This window comes from Salminus brasiliensis, chromosome 3 (assembly GCF_030463535.1).
Source record: "Salminus brasiliensis chromosome 3, fSalBra1.hap2, whole genome shotgun sequence".
In the NCBI taxonomy this organism is placed as follows: domain Eukaryota; kingdom Metazoa; phylum Chordata; class Actinopteri; order Characiformes; family Bryconidae; genus Salminus; species Salminus brasiliensis.
The window spans coordinates 49,458,926-49,471,194 of record NC_132880.1 but is presented as its reverse complement, the minus strand read 5'-3'; the positions used below and the strand labels follow the sequence as shown (position 1 = coordinate 49,471,194).

Here is a 12,269-nt window from a genome sequence, read left to right as displayed (position 1 = left end):
GAGGGCCCTTACTCTGCTCATGATGTTGAGTGGAAAAGAAATACAGGCTTTGCCTACAGGCTGACTCCTTGCAGCAGCGTGTCAATTACGTCTTAGACCTTTTGTTTCTTCTTAGCCCCATTGCATGTACAGAGTGTGGATGGATAGGCGTTTTAGGGCTTGAAAGAGTCTTTCTGCAGGTCGCAGTGCAGCTGTTGTCCCTGGTGGTCTAGTGGCTAGGATTCGGCGCTCTCACCGCCGCGGCCCGGGTTCGATTCCCGGTCAGGGAAGTCCTCTGTTTCTTTTTGACAAAGTGGATGAGTCGGATTCTGTTGTGATTTGCCAAGCTTAGGGATTTAGCCAAATGACAAAGAAAATAAGATGTCCTTCGAGCCGGATTTGAACCAGCGACCTAAGGATGGCCATTTTAATACCTACAGTCCTCCGCTCTACCAACTGAGCTATCGAAGGCAACCGAACACACCCCTTGAAATGCAAGTCAAATGGGAACATGGAAATGCTGTATTGCTTTGTGCCATCAATCCACTTGATTAGCCTTGAGAAACTTGCTTTAAATCAAAATCCTGGAGAGTGCAGCTGATCCATTGCACTACACAACTTGCAACTCAGGTATCAATTGCAGCAGAGTGCCTTGAGGACTTGATTTCTTTCAAAGCTGCACTTCATCTGATCTCGAAACAGAGGGCCCCGTACTCTGCTAAAGATGTTGAGTGCAAAAGAAATACAGGCTTTGCCTTAAGAATCTTGCTTTAAATCAAAATCCTGGAGAGTGCAGCTGATCCATTGGACTTCACAACTTGCAACTCAGGTATCAATGGCAGCAGAGTGCCTTGAGGACTTGATTTGTTTCAAAGCTGCACTTCATCCGATCTCTAAACAGAGGGCCCTTACTCTGCTCATGATGTTGAGTGGAAAAGAAATACAGGCTTTGCCTACAGGCTGACTCCTTGCAGCAGCGTGTCAATTACGTCTTAGACCTTTTGTTTCTTCTTAGCCCCATTGCATGTACAGAGTGTGGATGGATAGGCGTTTTAGGGCTTGAAAGAGTCTTTCTGCAGGTCGCAGTGCAGCTGTTGTCCCTGGTGGTCTAGTGGCTAGGATTCGGCGCTCTCACCGCCGCGGCCGGGGTTCGATTCCCGGTCAGGGAAGTCCTCTGTTTCTTTTTGACAAAGTGGATGAGTCGGATTCTGTTGTCATTTGCCAAGCTTAGGGATTTAGCCAAATGACAAAGAAAATAAGATGTCCTTCAAGCCGGATTTGAACCAGCGACCTAAGGATGGCCATTTTAATACCTACAGTCCTCCGCTCTACCAACTGAGCTATCGAAGGCAACCGAACACACCCTTTGAAATGCAAGTCAAATGGGAACATGGAAATGCTGTATTGCTTTGTGCCATCAATCCACTTGATTAGCCTTAAGAAACTTGCTTTAAATCAAAATCCTGGAGAGTGCAGCTGATCCATTGGACTACACAACTTGCAACTCAGGTATCAATTGCAGCAGAGTGCCTTGAGGACTTGATTTCTTTCAAAGCTGCACTTCATCTGATCTCCAAACAGAGGGCCCTGTACTCTGCTCAAGATGTTGAGTGCAAAAGAAATACAGGCTTTGCCTTGAGAATCTTGCTTTAAATCAAAATCCTGGAGAGTGCAGCTGATCCATTGGACTTCACAACTTGCAACTCAGGTATCAATGGCAGCAGAGTGCCTTGAGGACTTGATTTGTTTCAAAGCTGCACTTCATCCGATCTCTAAACAGAGGGCCCTTACTCTGCTCATGATGTTGAGTGGAAAAGAAATACAGGCTTTGCCTACAGGCTGACTCCTTGCAGCAGCGTGTCAATTACGTCTTAGACCTTTTGTTTCTTCTTAGCCCCATTGCATGTACAGAGTGTGGATGGATAGGCGTTATAGGGCTTGAAAGAGTCTTTCTGCAGGTCGCAGTGCAGCTGTTGTCCCTGGTGGTCTAGTGGCTAGGATTCAGCGCTCTCACCGCCGCGGCCCGGGTTCGATTCCCGGTCAGGGAAGTCCTCTGTTTCTTTTTGACAAAGTGGATGAGTCGGATTCTGTTGTCATTTGCCAAGCTTAGGGATTTAGCCAAATGACAAAGAAAATAAGATGTCCTTCGAGCCGGATTTGAACCAGCGACCTAAGGATGGCCATTTTAATACCTACAGTCCTCCGCTCTACCAACTGAGCTATCGAAGGCAACCGAACACACCCCTTGAAATGCAAGTCAAATGGGAACATGGAAATGCTGTATTGCTTTGTGCCATCAATCCACTTGATTAGCCTTGAGAAACTTGCTTTAAATCAAAATCCTGGAGAGTGCAGCTGATCCATTGGACTACACAACTTGCAACTCAGGTATCAATTGCAGCAGAGTGCCTTGAGGACTTGATTTCTTTCAAAGCTGCACTTCATCTGATCTCGAAACAGAGGGCCCCGTACTCTGCTAAAGATGTTGAGTGCAAAAGAAATACAGGCTTTGCCTTAAGAATCTTGCTTTAAATCAAAATCCTGGAGAGTGCAGCTGATCCATTGGACTTCACAACTTGCAACTCAGGTATCAATGGCAGCAGAGTGCCTTGAGGACTTGATTTGTTTCAAAGCTGCACTTCATCCGATCTCTAAACAGAGGGCCCTTACTCTGCTCATGATGTTGAGTGGAAAAGAAATACAGGCTTTGCCTACAGGCTGACTCCTTGCAGCAGCGTGTCAATTACGTCTTAGACCTTTTGTTTCTTCTTAGCCCCATTGCATGTACAGAGTGTGGATGGATAGGCGTTTTAGGGCTTGAAAGAGTCTTTCTGCAGGTCGCAGTGCAGCTGTTGTCCCTGGTGGTCTAGTGGCTAGGATTCGGTGCTCTCACCGCCGCGGCCCGGGTTCGATTCCCGGTCAGGGAAGTCCTCTGTTTCTTTTTGACAAAGTGGATGAGTCGGATTCTGTTGTCATTTGCCAAGCTTAGGGATTTAGCCAAATGACAAAGAAAATAATATGTCCTTCAAGCCGGAATTGAACCAGCGACCTAAGGATGGCCATTTTAATACCTACAGTCCTCCGCTCTACCAACTGAGCTATCAAAGGCAACCGAACACACCCTTTGAAATGCAAGTCAAATGGGAACATGGAAATGCTGTATTGCTTTGTGCCATCAATCCACTTGATTAGCCTTAAGAAACTTGCTTTAAATCAAAATCCTGGAGAGTGCAGCTGATCCATTGGACTACACAATTTGCAACTCAGGTATCAATTGCAGCAGAGTGCCTTGAGGACTTGATTTCTTTCAAAGCTGCACTTCATCTGATCTCCAAACAGAGGGCCCTGGACTCTGCTCAAGATGTTGAGTGCAAAAGAAATACAGGCTTTGCCTTGAAAATCTTGCTTTAAATCAAAATCCTGGAGAGTGCAGCTGATCCATTGGACTTCACAACTTGCAACTCAGGTATCAATTGCAGCAGAGTGCCTTGAGGACTTGATTTCTTTCAAAGCTGCACTTCATCTGATCTCGAAACAGAGGGCCCCGTACTCTGCTAAAGATGTTGAGTGCAAAAGAAATACAGGCTTTGCCTTAAGAATCTTGCTTTAAATCAAAATCCTGGAGAGTGCAGCTGATCCATTGGACTTCACAACTTGCAACTCAGGTATCAATGGCAGCAGAGTGCCTTGAGGACTTGATTTGTTTCAAAGCTGCACTTCATCCGATCTCTAAACAGAGGGCCCTTACTCTGCTCATGATGTTGAGTGGAAAAGAAATACAGGCTTTGCCTACAGGCTGACTCCTTGCAGCAGCGTGTCAATTACGTCTTAGACCTTTTGTTTCTTCTTAGCCCCATTGCATGTACAGAGTGTGGATGGATAGGCGTTTTAGGGCTTGAAAGAGTCTTTCTGCAGGTCGCAGTGCAGCTGTTGTCCCTGGTGGTCTAGTGGCTAGGATTCGGCGCTCTCACCGCCGTGGCCCGGGTTCGATTCCCGGTCAGGGAAGTCCTCTGTTTCTTTTTGACAAAGTGGATGAGTCGGATTCTGTTGTCATTTGCCAAGCTTAGGGATTTAGCCAAATGACAAAGAAAATAAGATGTCCTTCAAGCCGGATTTGAACCAGCGACCTAAGGATGGCCATTTTAATACCTACAGTCCTCCGCTCTACCAACTGAGCTATCTAAGGCAACCGAACACACCCTTTGAAATGCAAGTCAAATGGGAACATGGAAATGCTGTATTGCTTTGTGCCATCAATCCACTTGATTAGCCTTAAGAAACTTGCTTTAAATCAAAATCCTGGAGAGTGCAGCTGATCCATTGGACTACACAACTTGCAACTCAGGTATCAATTGCAGCAGAGTGCCTTGAGGACTTGATTTCTTTCAAAGCTGCACTTCATCTGATCTCCAAACAGAGGGCCCTGTACTCTGCTCAAGATGTTGAGTGCAAAAGAAATACAGGCTTTGCCTTGAGAATCTTGATTTAAATCAAAATCCTGGAGAGTGCAGCTGATCCATTGGACTTCACAACTTGCAACTCAGGTATCAATGGCAGCAGAGTGCCTTCAGGACTTGATTTGTTTCAAAGCTGCACTTCATCTGATCTCGAAACAGAGGGCCCTTACTCTGCTCATGATGTTGAGTGGAAAAGAAATACAGGCTTTGCCTACAGGCTGACTCCTTGCAGCAGCGTGTCAATTACGTCTTAGACCTTTTGTTTCTTCTTAGCCCCATTGCATGTACAGAGTGTGGATGGATAGGCGGTTTAGGGCTTGAAAGAGTCTTTCTGCAGGTCGCAGTGCAGCTGTTGTCCCTGGTGGTCTAGTGGCTAGGATTCGGCGCTCTCACCGCCGCGGCCCGGGTTCGATTCCCGGTCAGGGAAGTCCTCTGTTTCTTTTTGACAAAGTGGATGAGTCGGATTCTGTTGTCATTTGCCAAGCTTAGGGATTTAGCCAAATGACAAAGAAAATAAGATGTCCTTCAAGCCGGATTTGAACCAGCGACCTAAGGATGGCCATTTTAATACCTACAGTCCTCCGCTCTACCAACTGAGCTATCGAAGGCAACCGAACACACCCTTTGAAATGCAAGTCAAATGGGAACATGGAAATGCTGTATTGCTTTGTGCCATCAATCCACTTGATTAGCCTTAAGAAACTTGCTTTAAATCAAAATCCTGGAGAGTGCAGCTGATCCATTGGACTACACAACTTGCAACTCAGGTATCAATTGCAGCAGAGTGCCTTGAGGACTTGATTTCTTTCAAAGCTGCACTTCATCTGATCTCCAAACAGAGGGCCCTGTACTCTGCTCAAGATGTTGAGTGCAAAAGAAATACAGGCTTTGCCTTGAGAATCTTGATTTAAATCAAAATCCTGGAGAGTGCAGCTGATCCATTGGACTTCACAACTTGCAACTCAGGTATCAATGGCAGCAGAGTGCCTTCAGGACTTGATTTGTTTCAAAGCTGCACTTCATCTGATCTCGAAACAGAGGGCCCTTACTCTGCTCATGATGTTGAGTGGAAAAGAAATACAGGCTTTGCCTACAGGCTGACTCCTTGCAGCAGCGTGTCAATTACGTCTTAGACCTTTTGTTTCTTCTTAGCCCCATTGCATGTACAGAGTGTGGATGGATAGGCGGTTTAGGGCTTGAAAGAGTCTTTCTGCAGGTCGCAGTGCAGCTGTTGTCCCTGGTGGTCTAGTGGCTAGGATTCGGCGCTCTCACCGCCGCGGCCCGGGTTCGATTCCCGGTCAGGGAAGTCCTCTGTTTCTTTTTGACAAAGTGGATGAGTCGGATTCTGTTGTCATTTGCCAAGCTTAGGGATTTAGCCAAATGACAAAGAAAATAAGATGTCCTTCGAGCCAGATTTGAACCAGCGACCTAAGGATGGCCATTTTAATACCTACAGTCCTCCGCTCTACCAACTGAGCTATCGAAGGCAACCGAACACACCCCTTGAAATGCAAGTCAAATGGGAACATGGAAATGCTGTATTGCTTTGTGCCATCAATCCACTTGATTAGCCTTAAGAAACTTGCTTTAAATCAAAATCCTGGAGAGTGCAGCTGATCCATTGGACTACACAACTTGCAACTCAGGTATCAATTGCAGCAGAGTGCCTTGAGGACTTGATTTCTTTCAGCAGAGTGCCTTGAGGACTTGATTTGTTTCAAAGCTGCACTTCATCTGATCTCTAAACAGAGGGCCCTTACTCTGCTCATGATGTTGAGTGGAAAAGAAATACAGGCTTTGCCTACAGGCTGACTCCTTGCAGCAGCGTGTCAATTACGTCTTTGACCTTTTGTTTCTTCTTAGCCCCATTGCATGTACAGAGTGTGGATGGATAGGCGGTTTAGGGCTTGAAAGAGTCTTTCTGCAGGTCGCAATGCAGCTGTTGTCCCTGGTGGTCTAGTGGCTAGGATTCGGCGCTCTCACCGCGGCGGCCCGGGTTCCATTCCCGGTCAGGGAAGTCCTCTGTTTCTTTTTGACAAAGTGGATGAGTCGGATTCTGTTGTGATTTACCAAGCTTAGGGATTTAGCCAAATGACAAAGAAAATAAGATGTCCTTCGAGCCGGATTTGAACCAGCGCCCTAAGGATGGCCATTTTAATACCTACAGTCCTCCGCTCTACCAACTGAGCTATCAAAGGCAACTGAACACACCCCTTGAAATGCAAGTCAAATGGGAACATGGAAATGCTGTATTGCTTTGTGCCATCAATCCACTTGATTAGCCTTGAGAAACTTGCTTTAAATCAAAATCCTGGAGAGTGCAGCTGATCCATTGGACTACACAACTTGCAACTCAGGTATCAATTGCAGCAGAGTGCCTTGAGGACTTGATTTCTTTCAAAGCTGCACTTCATCTGATCTCCAAACAGAGGGCCCCGTACTCTGCTCAAGATGTTGAGTGCAAAAGAAATACAGGCTTTGCCTTGAGAATCTTGCTTTAAATCAAAATCCTGGAGAGTGCAGCTGATCTACTGGACTTCACAACTTGCAACTCAGGTATCAATGGCAGCAGAGTGCCTTGAGGACTTGATTTGTTTCAAAGCTGCACTTCATCCGATCTCTAAACAGAGGGCCCTTACTCTGCTCATGATGTTGAGTGGAAAAGAAATACAGGCTTTGCCTACAGGCTGACTCCTTGCAGCAGCGTGTCAATTACATCTTAGACCTTTTGTTTCTTCTTAGCCCCATTGCATGTACAGAGTGTGGATGGATAGGCGGTTTAGGGCTTGAAAGAGTCTTTCTGCAGGTCGCAGTGCAGCTGTTGTCCCTGGTGGTCTAGTGGCTAGGATTCGGCGCTCTCACCGCCGCGGCCCGGGTTCGATTCCCGGTCAGGGAAGTCCTCTGTTTCTTTTTGACAAAGTGGATGAGTCGGATTCTGTTGTGATTTGCCAAGCTTAGGGATTTAGCCAAATGACAAAGAAAATAAGATGTCCTTCGAGCCGGATTTGAACCAGCGACCTAAGGATGGCCATTTTAATACCTACAGTCCTCCGCTCTACCAACTGAGCTATCGAAGGCAACCGAACACACCCCTTGAAATGCAAGTCAAATGGGAACATGGAAATGCTGTATTGCTTTGTGCCAGAAATCCACTTGATTAGCCTTGAGAAACTTGCTTTAAATCAAAATCCTGGAGAGTGCAGCTGATCCATTGGACTACACAACTTGCAACTCAGGTATCAATTGCAGCAGAGTGCCTTGAGGACTTGATTTCTTTCAAAGCTGCACTTCATCTGATCTCCAAACAGAGGGCCCCGTACTCTGCTCAAGATGTTGAGTGCAAAAGAAATACAGGCTTTGCCTTGAGAATCTTGCTTTAAATCAAAATCCTGGAGAGTGCAGCTGATCCATTGGACTTCACAACTTGCAACTCAGGTATCAATGGCAGCAGAGTGCCTTGAGGACTTGATTTGTTTCAAAGCTGCACTTCATCTGATCTCTAAACAGAGGGCCCTTACTCTGCTCAAGATGTTGAGTGGAAAAGAAATACAGGCTTTGCCTACAGGCTGACTCCTTGCAGCAGCGTGTCAATTACGTCTAAGACCTTTTGTTTCTTCTTAGCCCCATTGCATGTACAGAGTGTGGATGGATAGGCGGTTTAGGGCTTGAAAGAGTCTTTCTGCAGGTCGCAGTGCAGCTGTTGTCCCTGGTGGTCTAGTGTCTAGGATTCGGCGCTCTCACAGCTGCGGCCCGGGTTCGATTCCCGGTCAGGGAAGTCCTCTATTTCTTTTTGACAAAGTGGATGAGTCGGATTCTGTTGTCATTTGCCAAGCTTAGGGATTTAGCCAAATGACAAAGAAAATAAGATGTCCTTCGAGCCGGATTTGAACCAGCGACCTAAGGATGGCCATTTTAATACCTACAGTCCTCCGCTCTACCAACTGAGCTATCGAAGGCAACCGAACACACCCCTTGAAATGCAAGTCAAATGGGAACATGGAAATGCTGTATTGCTTTGTGCCAGAAATCCACTTGATTAGCCTTGAGAAACTTGCTTTAAATCAAAATCCTGGAGAGTGCAGCTGATCCATTGGACTACACAACTTGCAACTCAGGTATCAATTGCAGCAGAGTGCCTTGAGGACTTGATTTCTTTCAAAGCTGCACTTCATCTGATCTCCAAACAGAGGGCCCCGTACTCTGCTCAAGATGTTGAGTGCAAAAGAAATACAGGCTTTGCCTTGAGAATCTTGCTTTAAATCAAAATCCTGGAGAGTGCAGCTGATCCATTGGACTTCACAACTTGCAACTCAGGTATCAATGGCAGCAGAGTGCCTTGAGGACTTGATTTGTTTCAAAGCTGCACTTCATCTGATCTCTAAACAGAGGGCCCTTACTCTGCTCAAGATGTTGAGTGGAAAAGAAATACAGGCTTTGCCTACAGGCTGACTCCTTGCAGCAGCGTGTCAATTACGTCTAAGACCTTTTGTTTCTTCTTAGCCCCATTGCATGTACAGAGTGTGGATGGATAGGCGGTTTAGGGCTTGAAAGACTCTTTCTGCAGGTCGCAGTGCAGCTGTTGTCCCTGGTGGTCTAGTGGCTAGGATTCGGCGCTCTCACAGCTGCGGCCCGGGTTCGATTCCCGGTCAGGGAAGTCCTCTATTTCTTTTTGACAAAGTGGATGAGTCGGATTCTGTTGTGATTTGCCAAGCTTAGGGATTTAGCCAAATGACAAAGAAAATAAGATGTCCTTCGAGCCGGATTTGAACCAGCGACCTAAGGATGGCCATTTTAATACCTATAGTCCTCCGCTCTACCAACTGAGCTATCGAAGGCAACCAAACACACCCCTTGAAATGCAAGTCAAATGGGAACATGGAAATGCTGTATTGCTTTGTGCCATCAATCCACTTGATTAGCCTTGAGAAACTTGCTTTAAATCAAAATCCTGGAGAGTGCAGCTGATCCATTGGACTACACAACTTGCAACTCAGGTATCAATTGCAGCAGAGTGCCTTGAGGACTTGATTTCTTTCAAAGCTGCACTTCATCTGATCTCCAAACAGAGGGCCCCGTACTCTGCTCAAGATGTTGAGTGCAAAAGAAATACAGGCTTTGCCTTGAGAATCTTGCTTTAAATCAAAATCCTGGAGAGCGCAGCTGATCCTTTGGACTTCACAACTTGCAACTCAGGTATCAATGGCAGCAGAGAGCCTTGAGGACTTGATTTGTTTCAAAGCTGCACTTCATCTGATCTCTAAACAGAGGGCCCTTACTCTGCTCATGATGTTGAGTGAAAAAGAAATACAGGCTTTGCCTACAGGCTGACTCCTTGCAGCAGCGTGTGAATTACGTCTTAGACCTTTTGTTTCTTCTTAGCCCCATTGCATGTACAGAGTGTGGATGGATAGGCGGTTTAGGGCTTAAAGAGTCTTTCTGCAGGTCGCAGTGCAGCTGTTGTCCCTGTTGGTCTAGTGGCTAGGATTCGGCGCTCTCACTGCCGCGGCCCGGTTTCGATTCCCGGTCAGGGAAGTCCTCTGTTACTTTTTGACAAAGTGGATGAGTCGGATTCTGTTGTGATTTTCCGAGCTTAGGGATTTAGCCAAATGACAAAGAAAATAAGATGTCCTTTGAGCCGGATTTGAACCAGCAACCTAAGGATGGCCATTTTAATACATATAGTCCTCCGCTCTACCAACTGAGCTATCGAAGGCAACCGATCACACCCCTTGAAATGCAACATGGGAACATGGAAATGCTGTATTGCTTTGTGCCATCAATCCACTTGATTAGCCTTGAGAAACTTGCTTTAAATCAAAATCCTGGAGAGTGCAGCTGATCCATTGGACTACACAACTTGCAACTCAGGTATCAATTGCAGCAGAGTGCCTTGAGGACTTGATTTCTTTCAAAGCTGCACTTCATCTGATCTCCAAACAGAGGGCCCCGTACTCTGCTCAAGATGTTGAGTGCAAAAGAAATAGAGGCTTTGCCTTGAGAATCTTGCTTTAAATCAAAATCCTGGAGAGTGCAGCTGATCCATTGGACTTCACAACTTGCAACTCAGGTATCAATGGCAGCAGAGTGCCTTGAGGACTTGATTTCTTTCAAAGCTGCACTTCATCTGATCTCTAAACAGAGGGCCCTTACTCTGCTCATGATGTTGAGTGGAAAAGAAATACAGGCTTTGCCTACAGGCTGACTCCTTGCAGCAGCGTGTCAATTACGTCTTAGACCTTTTGTTTCTTCTTAGCCCCATTGCATGTACAGAGTGTGGATGGATAGGCGGTTTAGGGCTTGAAAGAGTCTTTCTGCAGGTCGCAGTGCAGCTGTTGTCCCTGGTGGTCTAGTGGCTAGGGTTCGGCGCTCTCACCGCCGCGGCCCAGGTTCGATTCCCGGTCAGGGAAGTCCTCTGTTTCTTTTTGACAAAGTGGATGAGTCAGATTCTGTTGTGATTTGCCAAGCTTAGGGATTTAGCCAAATGACAAAGAAAATAAGATGTCCTTTGAGCCAGATTTGAACCAGCGACCTAAGGATGGCCATTTTAATACCTACAGTCCTCAGCTCTACCAACTGAGCTATCGAAGGCAACCGAACACACCCCTTGAAATGCAAGTCAAATGGGAACATGGAAATGCTGTATTGCTTTGTGCCATCAATCCACTTGATTAGCCTTGAGAAACTTGCTTTATATCAAAATCCTGGAGAGTGCAGCTGATCCATTGGACTACACAACTTGCAACTCAGGTATCAATTGCAGCAGAGTGCCTTGAGGACTTGATTTCTTTCAAAGCTGCACTTCATCTGATCTCCAAACAGAGGGCCCCGTACTCTGCTCAAGATGTTGAGTGCAAAAGAAATACAGGCTTTGCCTTGAGAATCTTGCTTTAAATCAAAATCCTGGAGAGTGCAGCTGATCCATTGGACTTCACAACTTGCAACTCAGGTATCAATGGCAGCAGAGTGCCTTGAGGACTTGATTTCTTTCAAAGCTGCACTTCATCTGATCTCTAAACAGAGGGCCCTTACTCTGCTCATGATGTTGAGTGGAAAAGAAATACAGGCTTTGCCTACAGGCTGACTCCTTGCAGCAGCGTGTCAATTACGTCTTAGACCTTTTGTTTCTTCTTAGCCCCATTGCATGTACAGAGTGTGGATGGATAGGCGGTTTAGGGCTTGAAAGAGTCTTTCTGCAGGTCGCAGGGCAGTTGTTGTCCCTGGTGGTCTAGTGGCTAGGATTTGGCGCTCTCACCGCCGCGGCCCGGGTTCGATTCCCGGTCAGGGAAGTCCTCTGTTTCTTTTTGACAAAGTGGATGAGTCGGATTCGGTTGTGATTTGCCAAGCTTAGGGATTTAGCCAAATGACAAAGAAAATAAGATGTCCTTCGAGCCGGATTTGAACCAGCGACCTAAGGATGGCCATTTTAATACCTACAGTCCTCCGCTCTACCAACTGAGCTATCTAAGGCAACCGAACACACCCCTTGAAATGCAAGTCAAATGGGAACATGGAAATGCTGTATTGCTTTGTGCCATCAATCCACTTGATTAGCCTTGAGAAACTTGCTTTAAATCAAAATCCTGGAGAGTGCAGCTGATCCATTGGACTACACAACTTGCAACTCAGGTATCAATTGCAGCAGAGTGCCTTGAGGACTTGATTTCTTTCAAAGCTGCACTTCATCTGATCTCCAAACAGAGGGCCCCGTACTCTGCTCAAGATGTTGAGTGCAAAAGAAATACAGGCTTTGCCTTGAGAATCTTGCTTTAAATCAAAATCCTGGAGAGTGCAGCTGATCCATTGGACTTCACAACTTGCAACTCAGGTATCAAT

The 12,269-nt window shown here is 46.2% G+C and overlaps 16 non-coding genes across 16 annotated transcripts; 7 read left to right on the top strand and 9 right to left on the bottom strand.

Moving 5' to 3' along the window:
• The first annotated feature begins 197 nt into the window (after positions 1 to 197).
• trnae-cuc (transfer RNA glutamic acid (anticodon CUC)) lies at positions 198 to 269 on the top strand. Its single transcript has one exon. It is a non-coding gene; the product is annotated as a tRNA-Glu (tRNA).
• Positions 270 to 363: 94 nt separating this feature from the next.
• Positions 364 to 450, bottom strand: trnay-gua (transfer RNA tyrosine (anticodon GUA)). Its single transcript is given in 2 exon segments — positions 364 to 399; positions 414 to 450. It is a non-coding gene; the product is annotated as a tRNA-Tyr (tRNA).
• A 792-nt stretch (positions 451 to 1,242) lies between these two features.
• Positions 1,243 to 1,329, bottom strand: trnay-gua (transfer RNA tyrosine (anticodon GUA)). The gene is given in 2 exon segments: positions 1,243 to 1,278; positions 1,293 to 1,329. It is a non-coding gene; the product is annotated as a tRNA-Tyr (tRNA).
• Positions 1,330 to 2,121: 792 nt separating this feature from the next.
• trnay-gua (transfer RNA tyrosine (anticodon GUA)) lies at positions 2,122 to 2,208 on the bottom strand. The gene is given in 2 exon segments: positions 2,122 to 2,157; positions 2,172 to 2,208. It is a non-coding gene; the product is annotated as a tRNA-Tyr (tRNA).
• A 626-nt stretch (positions 2,209 to 2,834) lies between these two features.
• Positions 2,835 to 2,906, top strand: trnae-cuc (transfer RNA glutamic acid (anticodon CUC)). The gene has a single exon. It is a non-coding gene; the product is annotated as a tRNA-Glu (tRNA).
• A 1,006-nt stretch (positions 2,907 to 3,912) lies between these two features.
• trnae-cuc (transfer RNA glutamic acid (anticodon CUC)) lies at positions 3,913 to 3,984 on the top strand. The gene has a single exon. It is a non-coding gene; the product is annotated as a tRNA-Glu (tRNA).
• Positions 3,985 to 4,791: 807 nt separating this feature from the next.
• trnae-cuc (transfer RNA glutamic acid (anticodon CUC)) lies at positions 4,792 to 4,863 on the top strand. The gene has a single exon. It is a non-coding gene; the product is annotated as a tRNA-Glu (tRNA).
• Positions 4,864 to 4,957: 94 nt separating this feature from the next.
• Positions 4,958 to 5,044, bottom strand: trnay-gua (transfer RNA tyrosine (anticodon GUA)). The gene is given in 2 exon segments: positions 4,958 to 4,993; positions 5,008 to 5,044. It is a non-coding gene; the product is annotated as a tRNA-Tyr (tRNA).
• A 626-nt stretch (positions 5,045 to 5,670) lies between these two features.
• Positions 5,671 to 5,742, top strand: trnae-cuc (transfer RNA glutamic acid (anticodon CUC)). The gene has a single exon. It is a non-coding gene; the product is annotated as a tRNA-Glu (tRNA).
• Positions 5,743 to 6,547: 805 nt separating this feature from the next.
• On the bottom strand, positions 6,548 to 6,634 carry trnay-gua (transfer RNA tyrosine (anticodon GUA)). The gene is given in 2 exon segments: positions 6,548 to 6,583; positions 6,598 to 6,634. It is a non-coding gene; the product is annotated as a tRNA-Tyr (tRNA).
• Positions 6,635 to 7,260: 626 nt separating this feature from the next.
• trnae-cuc (transfer RNA glutamic acid (anticodon CUC)) lies at positions 7,261 to 7,332 on the top strand. The gene has a single exon. It is a non-coding gene; the product is annotated as a tRNA-Glu (tRNA).
• A 94-nt stretch (positions 7,333 to 7,426) lies between these two features.
• Positions 7,427 to 7,513, bottom strand: trnay-gua (transfer RNA tyrosine (anticodon GUA)). Its single transcript is given in 2 exon segments — positions 7,427 to 7,462; positions 7,477 to 7,513. It is a non-coding gene; the product is annotated as a tRNA-Tyr (tRNA).
• Positions 7,514 to 8,305: 792 nt separating this feature from the next.
• On the bottom strand, positions 8,306 to 8,392 carry trnay-gua (transfer RNA tyrosine (anticodon GUA)). Its single transcript is given in 2 exon segments — positions 8,306 to 8,341; positions 8,356 to 8,392. It is a non-coding gene; the product is annotated as a tRNA-Tyr (tRNA).
• Positions 8,393 to 9,184: 792 nt separating this feature from the next.
• trnay-aua (transfer RNA tyrosine (anticodon AUA)) lies at positions 9,185 to 9,271 on the bottom strand. The gene is given in 2 exon segments: positions 9,185 to 9,220; positions 9,235 to 9,271. It is a non-coding gene; the product is annotated as a tRNA-Tyr (tRNA).
• A 791-nt stretch (positions 9,272 to 10,062) lies between these two features.
• Positions 10,063 to 10,149, bottom strand: trnay-aua (transfer RNA tyrosine (anticodon AUA)). The gene is given in 2 exon segments: positions 10,063 to 10,098; positions 10,113 to 10,149. It is a non-coding gene; the product is annotated as a tRNA-Tyr (tRNA).
• A 1,501-nt stretch (positions 10,150 to 11,650) lies between these two features.
• Positions 11,651 to 11,722, top strand: trnae-cuc (transfer RNA glutamic acid (anticodon CUC)). Its single transcript has one exon. It is a non-coding gene; the product is annotated as a tRNA-Glu (tRNA).
• Positions 11,723 to 12,269: the final 547 nt, after the last annotated feature.